The sequence below is a fragment of the Numida meleagris genome, chromosome 5 (genome assembly GCF_002078875.1).
Source record: "Numida meleagris isolate 19003 breed g44 Domestic line chromosome 5, NumMel1.0, whole genome shotgun sequence".
Taxonomy (NCBI): Eukaryota; Metazoa; Chordata; class Aves; order Galliformes; family Numididae; genus Numida; species Numida meleagris.
The window spans coordinates 61,715,496-61,730,797 of record NC_034413.1 but is presented as its reverse complement, the minus strand read 5'-3'; positions in this window follow the sequence as shown (position 1 = coordinate 61,730,797).

Below are 15,302 nucleotides of genomic sequence, written 5' to 3'. Positions count from 1 at the left end.
TAGATCCTCCACCATCTTTGTGCCCCTCCTTTGGACACTCTCTAATAGCTTTACGTACTTTTTGTACTGTGGCACCCAAGCCTGCACCCAGAGCTTGAGGTGAGGCCACAGAGTACAGAGTAGAGCAAATAATTCCTTCCTTCTCCTGGTGGCAGTGCTGGGCCTGCTGCCCGCAGAGCACCATCCCCTGAGAAACAAGAGGAGGGAACCACACGAGCCCACGGAGAGCCTTGGACAGCGCAGTGCAGGATGCCTGGGCCTTGTATGGAAGAGCTGCTATTCTTGGTGCTACTCAGGAAATATTCTAGGGAGTGTGTAATTGTTTACGCTCAGATTCTTTTATCAACACTTAATTAATTGCAGTCACAACACATGTTCACCATTAATATTTAAAATTGCTGAGATGGGTTTAAAATATACCCTGTCAGTCTTCTCAGAAACTTCCACAAAATGTTCCAGGAGTGGTAGGAGGTATCCCTATGCTTGCATTACCAGGCCCTTCTAGCACAAGGATCCTCAACTATGATATTGCATGGCTTCTGCATTTCATGCTTGTGACAGAACAAAGAGACCATTTCTAAAAGTTATCTGATGCTGATTTAGTTTTCTTCCTTTGTAAACAGCTCTGAGCATTTCTAAAAAAAACCCAAACCATTTTACCCAGCTACAACAAAAGCTGTTGTCATCCACCCAGCTGCAGAAAGTTGTTACTTTGGACTTGGCTGCATCTTCCAAACACACTGTTTCATCAGTCACTTGATCCAGAAGAAGCCACAATGAGAAACATTTTGCATCTACAATCCAGAGACCACTCTGAAAGCAAAGGAATTTTCCCGCATCAGCTTCTTCACTTGGATCCCCTTTGCTGAAGTAACAGAGCAGCAGATTCTGCACCTTTTTAAATAGGAATACACTCAGTTCAATTCAAATGAACCAGTATCCCTAGTACAGAGACCTGGGAGGAGTGCAAATGAAAGTTATTTTACACTGCCTGGATTTTGTTGAAAAACCAGTCAGTACTCCAAAAACTAGCAAAAAAGCACCAATCCTTTTGAAGATTACATTACAGGCTTGCGAGAAGATTCATTACTTGGGTCACAAGGCTCGATCATTCTCAGCCTATGCCCTAGACAGTCTGGCTGTGCAGCACGCCTAGTCATTAAAGTTTTCATGTCTGTGGTTTTGCAGAATCTTAGTTTCTAAAGAAGTTATTCTGACATTTTAAGGGGACGTTGGCTAGTCTGGTTGTTCCCATCCAGTTCTTGCAAATATTGGCAATCAAATCTTTACTATAATTCATGCATTCCTTCTGTGCACTGTTGCACTTATGGTTGACCAAATCTGGCAACAGCATTCCATTAACATTGGGAAGACTTGTAGATTTCTTCATCTAATCTGTGTGGCTTTATGATCATATATTAAAGCCCTTCCCTTTCCTTCCTGCCATAATTCTCTCCTTGCAAATATCATATTGGGCATGGCTCTGCTCCCATAACCCTTCCAATGCAGCCCTTATTGGAATGAGACACTTCCTTGGTTACCCACTGCAGGAAACAAATTCTTACCACAATGGCATCTGAATGTTTGTGGGTAGTTTATTATAAATCATGGCTCTGACTTCCAGGGACACTGCATTTCCAAGCCAAGTTCCCCAAAGAATGCTCATAAAGTTAGTGTGCTTGAGACTAGCTGAAGTGCCTGGGCTCCAAGCCTGTGAAGGCACTCCGCATCTCGATTTTAGAGTCTGGACCCGTATTTCTCAGATTATTCAGTGCTTACATTATTTAATAGAGAAGCCAGTAGCTGAAAGGGTGCTCTATCTAAGCTTTCAGTTACTCTTGCTCTTCCTACTCCATCCATAATCAATAATAAATTGTGATATTCTTATGCTTCAGTTCCAGTGTATTTACCTAAGGCTACCATTGATTCAGGGAATATTAGGACTACTGCTAGAGGAGTATTCTGAATAGGATATCCCAGAATAGATAAGAGGAAAGATTTAACTCTTTAGTCTGTTTTGGAGAGCAGTAAATACTTTATCTACAGTCTAGTGATAATCACAACACTGAAGTCTGTGCACCCCTTGTACGTGTTCCGCTGGTTAACACACTGTGTTGTTCTACCATTGCCATATCACCTAACCCGTTTCTTATATGGGAAAACTTTCCCATATACTGAAAAGTTTAATGCAAGTAAACAAAGATTCCACTTTTCCACATTCACCACTCAAACACATTCTGTTTTGATTGGCAAATGTCAATGTAGCTTTATGATCCCATCAGTTACTACTCAGGAACAGCTCCTGACAATTTTATATTACTTGCACTGAGGAGTTCCTTCACTATTCCCACTATTTCTAACTAGTCTGAACAAGGAATTATTGTTAAACTTCTTGCTAAGCTCCATTTTTTCTGCAGAATTTCTCATAAGAATTGTTTTGTTTAAAGCGTGGTTTACTTGACAGTAGGACTCTGACCCCTATTTTTGATCTACAGTGTTTGACAAACCTGCAGGAAATCATGCTTTGCTAGTTCTAGTGCTAGTAGAGATGCTTGAATCTTGTTCATTGATTTTCTTTTTGACGTAGTTCTATGTTTTTGAGAAAGACAAGCTTCTTAAAATACACCCCAGACAACTGGAGATGGTGTGAGTTCATGGATGATGGTTCTGGTACCTCAAGAGACAATCCCTTGTCAAGCTGGAGCTGCCCTGGAAAAGTCTTTTTCTATCACTGCTGAGCTCTAATGCTGGTCCTGCTGTCTGCACCATTACACTTTGCATGAATTTTTCCTGAATTTCTCAAAGTATAGAATCATAGAATCGTTAAGGTTAGAAAAGAGCAGTAAGATCATCTAGTCCAGCTGTCAACCCATCACCTCCATTGCCCAATAAACCATGTTCCATGACTGTAACTTTTAAAAGACATACACAGTTCACATGTATACTTCATGTGTTATATGGCTTTTGAAGCTTTGTAGCTGTCCTGCTACCATTTTGCTCATCTGAAAGGTCATTAGAGCATGAATGCATGCTTTAAAGATTGTATGGTCAGACAGTAATTCCTGTAGGAATACCATTACTTCCTTCATTGCACAAGGGCATGGCTCCATCTTGTTACAGCTATAATGAATGACTGTAGAAGTCAGGCTGGGACTGAAAATAGATGAGTGAAGAGAGAAAGAGAGGGAAAAATTCAGATGAGAAATGGAGACAACGTCTCTCTTAGTTTCTGCACAATCATCTGTAGTGAGCACCTGGCTGGTTAGATAATCTGCCCAGTTCCAGGACTGTTGAGTCCTTCAAACACCAAAGGGAGATCTTTGCAACTAGATGTCATCAGAATTAATAGTCTACTGCTTTTAGGCTTCTCTACTGTAACTTTATTTTCAAACAGTCATTGCTAGAATGCACTTGTTTTCTGTTCAAGCGTGTCTGGTCCTACAAAGGATTCCAGTTAGCTCCAGCAGGCATGAGGTATGCTGTTTCTGTGGAAACATCAAATCTAATTAAAACAGTAGTGCAGATACAATGCCCTTGGGTGCCTGCAGCATCTGGGATGCTGGGAGATGGGCTAATTTCCCCTCAATCTGTAAAGGTCATTTTGGGGACTGGTGGCATTGTCTTCCAAGACACAGAGAAGCAGGATGTTAATAACACCTGCTAGCAAGACCAGAAAGTGGAGAGAGAACCTGTGACACCAGGAAGCACTAGATGGTCATCACCTAACACTACTTAAGTAGTCACACTTAATGACTGTCCTATTAGCAGGGTTCATCCAAATTGCTGAGCAACTGAATCCCTTTCCTCATGGGTCAGGTTCCAGCCCCTATCCAATTTCCTCTGCTATGCTTTACGAGTGTCAGCTCCAGAGAGGTAAATGGAATAGTTTTGCTCCTTCCAAATATATATATTTTTAATGTTGAATTTGGCTTCTACGTCACAGCTGCTGTATTTACTGCCTTTAAGAAAACTGTCACTATGGAACTTGTGGCATATTCTGAACCTCAAGTTTTTATTCTGTATGCAATTACTGTATAAGAAAACTAGGGAAGTTCTTAATATCCAAGCAGGTACCTGGTAAGGTTTGGAATGCTGAGATGTTTCATTCAGATTTATTGAAGCCAAATGGGTTCTGGACAAAGTTGATGCCTCTGATAAAGATGATGTGTAAAGTGGAAATAGGCTTCTCCATAGCAGCTACAGAGCCTAAAGCCTCAGGTAAAGGCATATTAACAACAGCCCGTCAGTTACCAGTTTTCAATACAGAATGAAAGCTGCTGGGGGCAGGGGGGAGGGGGTGTGTGCATTATCTTTAGCATGTCTATTTTATTTGTCCAATTGTTATTTTGAACCTACTATTAAATTTGCCTTAACAAGACTAGCTAATTATGAGCCATAACTCCATGAATAAACTAATTAATTCACAAACTCAGTTCTGTGGACATTTAGCTAATTTAAAAACTGTTGAAGCTTTTATTGTAAGATTTGTTGCAAATCTTCTAGCACTTGAATGCCTCTTGATGAATAGGAATCTGATTCAAGCTGAAGTCTCCAGCTTACTGTTAAATAATTAAGGCCATTTTTCTGCGAAGTCGTTGTGATTAATCATATTGGTATGAGGCTAAAAGGCTGTAAACAAGACTCTGTTTCAGAAGGTGAGGAACACATATAGGGAAAAATACTGTCAATCTTGTAGTCCTACTACAAATAGGCAGAGAGATATGTGTAAGCAATTATTATTAGAATTTCCATTTAAAGTAGGGAAACTGACAGATGCTCCAAATCAAATTACATTGTAAACCCACACTAAAGAGTTGAAAATGTTGCTTGAGCAATATGGTTATGGTGAAAACTTTTAACTATGATGTGACTCGGTTACATCAATTTCCAACTTTCAGCTCACCTGATGGACAAGTTTATATTACCAAAGAACTCATGCTCTACGATAAAAGCAAGATGAACAATGTACAAAGAGGTCAAATAGCTCCACTTCAATATAAAACTCTAGCAACGAAATATATAGGAGGAGGATTTTCTTCTGTCCTTTGTTTTGGGTGTTGATTATGTGGTCTTTATTGGTTGTTTGTAAGCCAACAGATAGGAAGCCTCTCTCTCTTTCATTAAAAGGTAAAAATAAAAGCGTATTTTAATGCCTACAAAAGCTATGGGAATTGTCAAGTTTGGAGATTTTGTATTCACGAGTGAGAATGTGCATTCCTCTTCTGTATTTCGCATCCCTAGGTAGAGCTTGCAGGTGGCCAGTAAGGCTGTTCTTTCAGTGTGAGAAGGGGGACTGTGAGGGTGCTAAATGAGTACTACCAGTGAGCTAAGCAGTCTGAGCAATAATCTGACAGAGGAATAATTAAGATGTAAAAGAAATGCTTCTAGATGTAAAAAAAACCAAACAACAACAACAAACATACTGAGTAAAACTATCAAGGTACCTGTCAGGAAACATCGATAAACCTTTATGTGTAAAAATAGATAACGGAGTGTGGGAGAAATATTGAATCTGATTTGTTATCATAGAATCACAGAATCATACAATGGCTTAAGTTGGAAGGGACCTCAAAGATCACTGAGCTCCAACCCCCCAGGGCTGGTTGCCCCCACACCAGCTCAGGCTGCCCAGGGCCCCATCCCTCCTGGCCTTTAGCACCTCCAGGGATGGGGTACCCACAGTTTCTCTGGGCAACCTGTGTTGACTGAGTATACTGATAAACAGCCAAATATTACCATAATTCATCTGATTTCACAACTTTAACATTTCCTCATTGGGGGCCTTCATTTATTTCTTCATTTACATGGTAGACCTTGTGCAACACTCCAGTAGAAACTTCCATCCTGATGGGATGACACCAGAGGATGAAGAGTGTAAGCAAGTTGTGGCTAGTACATATCTTAAAATTTGGGAAAAGCTTGAAAATAGAGTTCATTGGAAAAATCTGTACATTAAGACATTTCTGTTCTGATCCTTTATTTCTGCAGTTCACCAAAACCAGATCAGTCTTTGAGCTGTCACAGCCATCCATCTTCGAATACCTCAAGCTCATTCAAAGCAACTGTTTTTGCAAATAATAATCAGAGTTGACATCTGCATTGCGACGATGTCTTGGTCTGTGCTGAAGGTCAGCAAAGCAAACCAGCAGCCAGCCTTCCTGCAGCTTTCTGATAAGGACCAAAGTCACACTCACTCACTCAGACACACATATGTATATTCTTATATGTGTGCATGGAGGCAAAAAAAAGCACAGCCAAAATATTATTTTGGATAGACTTGAATATTTTGTTAATCCTTATGGTGGAATAACAGAGCATTAGTCAGTTTTCCGTAGCAGAAGCACTTTCACCAGAAATGAAATCCACAAAGCACTTTCACCAGAGCTGAATTCCAGCTCCTCCAGCACTGGGTGCCTTAATGAGTGCCAGGTACAAAATACCTACCCACAGCTGCCTTCCTTCCCTGCTAACAGCTTGTGTTGGAGCAGCATCAAAGCTGGCTGTGAGCACAGCAAATGTATGCACCTGCATAGGGTAATTACCGGAGCTTGTGCCAGGATGTATTAGCTTCAGTGCTCTTGTGAAGAAAAGTATGGATTAACTCACAGCATTCAGCTTGTTACGTCTTTCTCACCGCGTATCCAGCTTTATGAGCACTAATAAAGCAATATTCATCTTTGTTCCTTTTTTATTTCTGTTGATGGAGTCCTTCAGCCATGACATCAGAGTGTGCCTCAAAGCCTCCCCTTCCTCTGATTTTCTCCTCGTTTAGCAGGCAGATTGCTCAGTCCCAAAAGACAATTTAGGGATCTCTTCTTAAAATTCAAAATGGATTTGAAAATCCATGCTATGTGAACTGGATTTCCATCTCCTGGAAATTAAATGTAGACGCTCCTGATTTGGGTCAATATTGCCCTACGCTGGAATAAATCTGGAAACATAGAAATGGAAAAGCTGTTCCTTCTGTAACCATTCCCTTGAACTGTCCTCCAAACCACTTAAAATTCTTTTTATTGTGAAGCTACAATTTCTTTTCTGTGAAAATGGAGTAAAGATAAAAATAAATTTGAGCTCTAACATGCTGCCTGCTCTGTATGTGCCTGCTTTGTCTAGACTGTGAGCAATGAGAACCAGACACCATCTGAAATGTTAATTTAGTTTATTAAGGAAATGAGGCTTCTGTGATCCCGGTATCTGTATGTGTCCCCTTAATGACTTTTGGACTCATTGTCTGATTCAAGCTAACGTGAGAAGTAGGGGAAAAATGAGTTAATTAAGCTGCTACAAGGTGCATGAAAGGTAGAAGCTGGATAGAAGAGAACAAGATTTGAGTGCACCAGAGGTCTGCTGCAAGAATGCACGTATGCTCCAAGATCAAAGCACCCATACAGGCAAGATCTCTTACAAATCTCCCAACCCCCAAAAAGAAAGAGTCTGAAATTGCAATTGATCAAGACAGAGAGATAAGCAGCAAGCCATGCTTTGTTCATCTGGTGCCCGAGGAGTCGGTCTGCTCTCCTGCCGAAAAACAGCAGCGCATCCCACGATGCTGCAGCACAACAGCCATCTCATTGTCCTGATGTTGGCTCAGGTTCAGCCGCAGTGGCCGGGACTGGCAGCGCTGGCACAGCTCTGTGCAGATGCCAAGCTGCATGAATGCTGTCTGCAAACAGTGCTTGCTACGTGTGTACTCACTTGTATTTGGCTGCCCTAAATGTAGGAACTACAAGAGCGTAAAGGAGCCCTAACAAAAGTGGTACTTTAGATCAGAGGTGACCCCAATTCCCAATGTTTCACCACAGGGCTGCAGAGAAAAGAGATGCCAGCTTTGATGATTGTGAGTTTTCTGCTGCAAAGAAGACAAACGATTTGTCAACAGCCCCTTTTCCTTGCATGGGTGAAAGGAAAGAGTGGAAGAGGTACTGACGCTTTAACTCCTGGTGACACTGGGTTAGAGGAGCAGTGGTGTGACAGTGCAAACAGATGCGATGTACTGTATGCAGAGCACGTGGGGTGAGAACTGAAGGACCAACAGAGAAGAAATCAGCTGCATTTCTTTTCTTGGTACTCTGGGCTGTCACTCACTTTCTTGCTGAGTTTCACCCCATTTTCAGCACAAAAGTTCAGGGGTACAGAAGACATTCTGTGCTCAGCACAGGGGTGAACATGTGGAGAGAAGTCAGCAGCTTAGATTTAGACTGGATAAAAGGGAAAGGTTTTTTAAAGCAAGGATAATGAAGCACTGGCACAGGTTGCCCAGAGAAGTGGTGGATGCCCCATCCCTGGAGACACTCATGGTCAGGCTGTACGGGGCTCTGAGCACCTGATGGAGCTGTAGGTATCCCTGTTCATCACAGGGGTGCTGGACCAGATGGCCTTTAGGGGTCCCTTCCAACTGAAATGATTCAGTGACTCTACCTCCCAGAGCCCTGCTCCTGCTCAAGCAGAGAAGGGAGCCCTTCCTCCAATCCCTGAGTGCCAGGAGCACACATCCAGCTGTGCCCTTGCTACCATCCTTGGCTGGCAGGCAACCCAAGCACATCATTAACCTAAATAGAGGCCTTTCCCAGGTGCCATATTAAAAATGTGACAATTAAAGCTGCAACTGCTTGCAGTATGATGATAACTGTCACGCAACGAGCTCTGAACCCTGTTATTTTCCCACTAGCTGGTGCTCGCTGGCTCTTTCTCAGCCAGCCGCTGTTTGGGAAGCTGTCTAGACGATGAATTATTTTATTTAGGATTGAGCTAATTCATGTTCTATCCCTAATGAAACCGAAGCTCACCTGCGTGATGCTGACCTAACCCCACCCCAAAGCGCTCAGTTGAGGCAGCGCAGCGGCCGGCAGAGGGCGGCGTGGGAGCGGTGCGCGGAGCCCAAGGCTGCTCCGGGGTTGGGGGCTGCTGCTGCGGATGCGTCCCGGTGTGGGGCTGTGTTCTGAAAAAGGAGCTACCCAGGTGCGCTGGGCAAGCGCCTGCTGTAGAGATCTTGCAGTTATAGATCTGCTTTCTCAGGTAGGTGTAAGGGGCTGACAGTGGAATGATGCACTGATTAATTGTGTGCGTAGTGAGAACGGCTGTGGCAATTTACATGCCGTACTGCAGTGTCAGTGTAGGAATGGGAACTGCCAGGTGTAGCGCTTGGTGCTGCACCCTGACCCCAAGGGTTTCTTAGCCCTCCCTGGGGAGGGAAAGGGAGGAGGGATGGGGTGGATGTTGCAAGGAGCAAAGCTTAAGTCAGCACAAATTACTTTTTGGTTTCCATTGCTTTTAAGTTGCAGCAGACAGACAGTACCCCAATTCTGCTTTAAAATAATAAGACCAAATCTCAGCACAAGACTGGATTATAGAAGTCACTGTCATGGGATGCATTGGGCTCAGAAAACTGGTATGCTTTGGAAGAGTTGAGTATGGCCATGCACACCAACAACACAGAGTCTTCAAAATCAGCACAGTGAAGACTGAACATGTATCAGCGATTCCATCTCTCAGCTGCAATCATCTGCTTAGAGAAGTCAGGCAGAAGTTTGCACTCAAGCAGCTGTGTTGCTCTGGGAGCAGCAGGCAGTGCTGATGTCCTCAGCTTCAAGCAGAGCCGGCTGCCTTGCTCTTTGCAGAGCCATGCAGGGACACTCCACGTCCTGTGGCATCCCTGCACAAAGACTCGTACCTGGAGCATCACCCCAGAGGCTGTGAGGGAAACAAATCGTAATTTAGCACGCTCAGGTTTCCCAGGAGGCAACAATTCCCGTGTGCTGACTGAGCTTCCTGTCCTGCACAGTAAGCTCAAGCAAGTTCTGGATTCCAAGTGAAGAGAAGCAGGGAGTGAACTACTCTCTATTTCTTTGCTTTCTATTATTACTATTCCTCGTTTCAAGTAATCAAAAAGCCGCTTGCATCCCCACCCACGTGCCAAAGGTTTTAACGGCTTGTTGTTTCCCTGTGAGTAAACGGAGGCCCTCACACTTGGTTCTTGCAGTGCTTTGTCCTCCCAGAAGGTTAAAATGTGTATGAGTAAAATATGCAGACGTGTAACATACAAATGCTTCTGAGAAGGTTGCGTTTCAAAAAGCAAGGCTCCAGTCGGAAGGTCTCTGGCCTTCCAACCTGCTTTCTGGGTTTGAGATCTCCTCGTGCCTATGTGCTCACTGGCCACGTGCTTTTAAATGCTGTGGTGGGAAGAGAAGTGGATTTGAAGCAAATCTAAAATGCTCACGGTCTCGTGTAATTCTTGGTATGTTGACAGAGTGGTAATGAAAGGCTGCTTCAGCTGACCAGTTGAAGTATAGACGCAGGACGTGCATGTGGTAAGGAGATCTGCATTCAATTACCGTCTCACCACAGACTGCTGCAGACAAGACAATTCTTCTGTGCCTCAGTTCCTTAATTCTGAAACAATGATGTTCCTTTGTCTGCCCTGTCTACTTAGCTGAGATGTTTCTTAAGGCAGTGATGGTCTCTTAGAATGTTTTATGTTTTATCAGTAAACAGAAAGCAGCTCCGATTATCTGAGTGCTACTGGAATTCTATTGCTCCTAATCAGAAGAAGTGCTTAATTAGTCATTTGTTATCTCTAGGTTTCATTTTTGCATTCTTTATCTAATCCTAGCAAAAAATGCTTTATTCTGGATAATAGCATTGTATGGTATTTTTGGAAAACTATGCTACGTGCTGTCTTCTATTTCTCTTTAAACGCATTGCATTGAAATCCAAGAACGTCGGCAATGGCAGTCCAAATTCCCATACTAGACCACGCAGGCAATTTTTTCTCAAACCAAGAAGTTCTGCTATAAGAAAACACCTATGATTACCTCTACAGAACTGTTTCGCTGCCAGTTAGCCCATGGTGCATAAAGATGGGCTGATGTTTTCAGATTACACTTGAGATGCCAGAATGTCACTCGCCTAGGTGAATTTTAATGCAATCCTTTTGCATGTGTGTTATTCACATTAAAACTATCACTTTGGCACAGAAGCCACTTGACCTGACTTAAAACTATTTGACCAGATAACAAGGAGACGTAACAGTTGCTGGAAGCACTTCCAACTTGGGATATTTAATTAGACCTTATGACTGAAAATTCTTTTGAGCAACAGAAGATCGACATTCCAACGTACTCATGCTTGTGTTTGTTAAATATTCCCTTTTTTGGTCCTAGATGTGAACATTTGGAAAAATGCTAAGCTAATACAACCCACTTGACTTCGCTGGCACAGGTTACAAAAGGAGAAAAAAATGTAGAAGCCACTGAAAACTAAATGGTTCTCGCCTTGGAGAAAAACAAAGTTCAAGCCAATGCAACAGACAGGCTGGAACCCTTCCACGGCTTTAAAAGGAAAAGACTCTACTGAAGACCCTTTTATTCAAAGGAAGCAAAGGAGTTTTGTGAAAAGAGGAACCAAGTACATTTAACACTGTGTAAAACACACTTCTTTCAGAGAAGCCAGCTTTATCTTAAAATCCTAGCTGGTTAATCTCTTCAAATTCATTTTTAGCTTAAAGTCTCAGAAATCTGACACACCGCAGGGACTTAAGGTTTTCAGTCTAGATGGAATTTGCTGACAACACTTTCAGCTAGTGCACTGATATAACAGGATTGGTTTCTCTTGTTATGTTTAGTAAGAATAAATCTTTTCTCTCTCAGGGAAAAAGAGGGGAAGAGGAACAAGCAAAGAAAGCATTTGTTTCTCTCCCCATAGATCTCTGTACGGTATCTTGAGGCACACGTGCCATATAAGAATGATGTGCAAGGCAGTCATTTTGGAAGTGCCTGGGAAATCCTGGGCGCAGTGTTCCCCTCCACGAGCTGCAGGTTTTCTACAGCAGAGCTTTAGCTATAAATCCAGAAGCCTAGATGTATTTAGAGCGGAATTGGGGCTGGTTTCCAAAATGTGGTGGTGAGCTGTTTGCACGGAACTGCTGTGGGTGGTTGGCAATCCCAAATCTGTGCTGGAGCATGGTCAGGCATGTGCAGCATTTCCAGACAACACCAACATCGTCTAGCATTTCCTCTGTTTGCGTATTGGATGATAACTGCAATAGGATTTCCTGGTAAAAACTTGCAAATATTGTATTACTCTTCTGTAACTACTGAAGTTACCTAATCTAAGCTTTGTCAAATAGCAACCTTATTGCCACAAATGAGGCAATCTGCAAAAAAAGGCAAAAATATTGTACTCCTCTGTAATCATGCTATAGCCATGCAGCCATTACCACTGCTGTGTTCTTTAGGCTAGGAATTGAGAGATTAGAGACTGAAGGCTGTAATAACAGTAAATTGCACTCTGCAGCTAGCTTGGCCATTCTCTGTATGGAATGGGCACTAACTCAGCTGTGTAATGGATGCTCTCTGGTTCTGGACCATTACTTGTGCAGAGCATAAGTCAGCTCAAGCAGAAATCACTACTAAGCATACTTGCTGAGTTTTCTCCAGCCTCCAATTCATCTCAGAACCTCCCCATCAATTTGAACTCACTTTGGCTGCAGTGAGAGCTTCAGGAAAAAGAAGCTGTAGTCTTCCACATATGTCCAGTTGCTGTCTGTATCTATTCTGTGAAGAAAAGAGTGAAGTTAACCATGTGAGTGGCAATGCTGTCTTCCTATTGACTACCTTTGTATTGATCCATGTGTTTATAGCATCAGTCTAGCCTCAGCCAATGCCTGTTCCTGAATTCATTTTTGCATAACACACAGCAACCACAGTATGCTTTTATTGACTTACATGAATAGCAGTAGTCCTGTGTTAATGGCTTTAATTCACCAATGGTCAGAAGTAGTTAATGTTTTCAGTGCTTTTGGTGCATGAAAGTGGAATTTATCTGCCACCACCAGTGGCTTTAGAAAAACGATGGCACAGAATTTTTGCAGATGTTTGGCCTGCTCGTTTGAACAGAACTATCAGTTTGTAACACAAGTTCTACATTTCAGCTTCTACTGAAATCAGTGAAACTGCCAGCTCTTCCTTTTTTATACCCTTGCTTATGCATTATTCTGACCTCTAAATACAAGGCACTAAGACATCTGCTTAGTTTCCAAATCTGTAATTTTTCCCAATGGCCAAATGCTTACAGCCCTGTAGACTTCTTCCAGCAAACTGAAAAGCGTAAAGAGTCAAGTACCCTTATATTTTACCAGATAGGCATAAACTGACTTTGTGGTGTTTTGCTGACAGATCAAATTCATTTTTCCTGCTTCTGAGCCAAGTAAACCAGCGCTGGTCTAAATGCCGTACGTCGGTGTTAGTGCTACATTGTGCTTGACCTGATGGGCCTGACCTCTCAGCTTTCTCCCTCCCAGCTGCTCAGTCTCTCTTTTTGCAGCATGGAGCTCAAAGCTTCTCAATGCTTTCTACGTATGTGGTCAGCAAAGACACAAGTAGGATAGAATCACTGAATCATTTGAGTTGGAAGGGACCTTTAAAGTCACCTGGTCCAACTACCGTGCAATGAACAGGGACATGTACAGCTAGAGGATGGAGGTTCATAATTGTGTCTGCCTGCACGTTTGGGAAGATATTGCAGATAATGCAGTAAGTATTGCATTATACTTAATTTCTGAAGCAGAAGTCAGAGAGAGAAAGAAGCATGAATAAAGCTGCAGCTGCACTTGGGCATCTTCTGAAGTTGCCGAAAGGAGCCTAAAAGAATTTACAGAATGACTGCAAGCGAGAATCAGGAAGAAAGCACAAGGCAAAAGGAGGGAGAGGTTATCTCTGCTCCCTGCTCACCTGATAATCATCTGAGCCTATAGTTCAGCTTCAGTAACTCACTTTTCCAAACACTTCAGCTGGGTAACTTCATCCTGCATTTGCTTCCTGTGCCTTGCCCTACAGAAGCCCTGAGGGTTTTGCTGGTTACAGTCCTGGCTTGTAAGCTACAGAAATCTAAATGTAGGTCAAGATGAGTTGAAATCTTTTAAATGCAGCCAGCCGCTTCTTCCTAAACATGTCCCTGGAGCAGCTGCATGAAGAATGTTTACAATTAAAGAAAACAAAACAAGGCAAAACCTCAGGCAGCTGAGAATGCACAGGATTATTCTAGCCAGCAGCATTCATTAAATATCGTATCTAAACATTCATTATTACGGGCTTGATCTGACTTAAGATCAGAACCTAAAGAGGTGGCTCTGCTGACTTCCCACTCTGCAGCTCCTGGAAGGCATAGCGTGAATCTGAAGGCCCCAACAAGGATGCTGGGAAGTTGCTGTGCCTGGACACCTATTGTTATTCTATTCTAGTTTCCGGTAGGATGAGATGCCCCACAATTTTTTCCCCCTCTTGATCAAACTTGTGCTAACAAAATAACAGGAGGGAAGGAAAAAAAAAAACACACACACACAGAAATATGTGAGCTCTGCTGAGAATGAGTCAATCCCTGAAACCCAGCAGGGGCACCGGCTGCTCTCCTTATGGAGCTCAGTGGCTTTCATTCCAATTCAAGAGTCTCCTACTCCTCCCTCCCAGCTGAAGGCAGATGTGGGTTCACTGGCAACACTGGGCCTTGTTCTCTGGGAGTGTTTAAAGCCTGAGCAATCATTTTAAATTGAAAGCAGAGATGGTGATGCTGTTACAAGATTGTCTAGAGCAGCAATTCCCAACTGGTAAGACATGAGCACATTTACAGGAAGGTTTTCGTGAAGCCCAGGCTAGAAATTTGCAGAGAAAAGCAGGAGTATGGTGCAGAGCAGCATTTTCTCAGAGCATACACTTAAAAATGCTGCAAAGGAAACTTTCCCAAAAGATGCTGCCAGTACAGAACTTGGTCAGCTGTGACACGGAAGAGGTCAAAGCAAGCTCAAGCGAGGCGCTGCAAGGGTGCGTTAGAGGTTCATGCTCTTTGCTCCTTCTAGTACTAAGTAGTCATTGTCTGCAGAAAGAAAATTATTTTGTAATATGCATATTTCTTTTAGCAGCTCGTGACCATGGCTGAGTGGCCATTGGAGTTTGTGTTACCATCTGCCACAGAGAAGAACTGAGTATAGACAGTTGCGTACTTCAGCAGAGATCAGGGAAGTTCATGCATTTGGGATGTGTGTGCATTTGCGCTGCACTAAAGGGAAACATCTGTACAGTGTGAGATATGCCATGACCATGCACTGAGGAGGAAAAAAGCCTTGGACTAGCAGCCTGGCTGTGTGTAATTAGCACACAGGGTAATTAGAACCTCTGGAAATGAAGTCACTTTTCTTTAAGACTCTTTTCAGTGACCCAGTTTTGAAAAATGTCTTTTTTGAAATAGAGTCCCCAGAGCCGTTATAATGGTGAACACATCTTATATTCTCAACAGATGATCAAGTTAAGGGA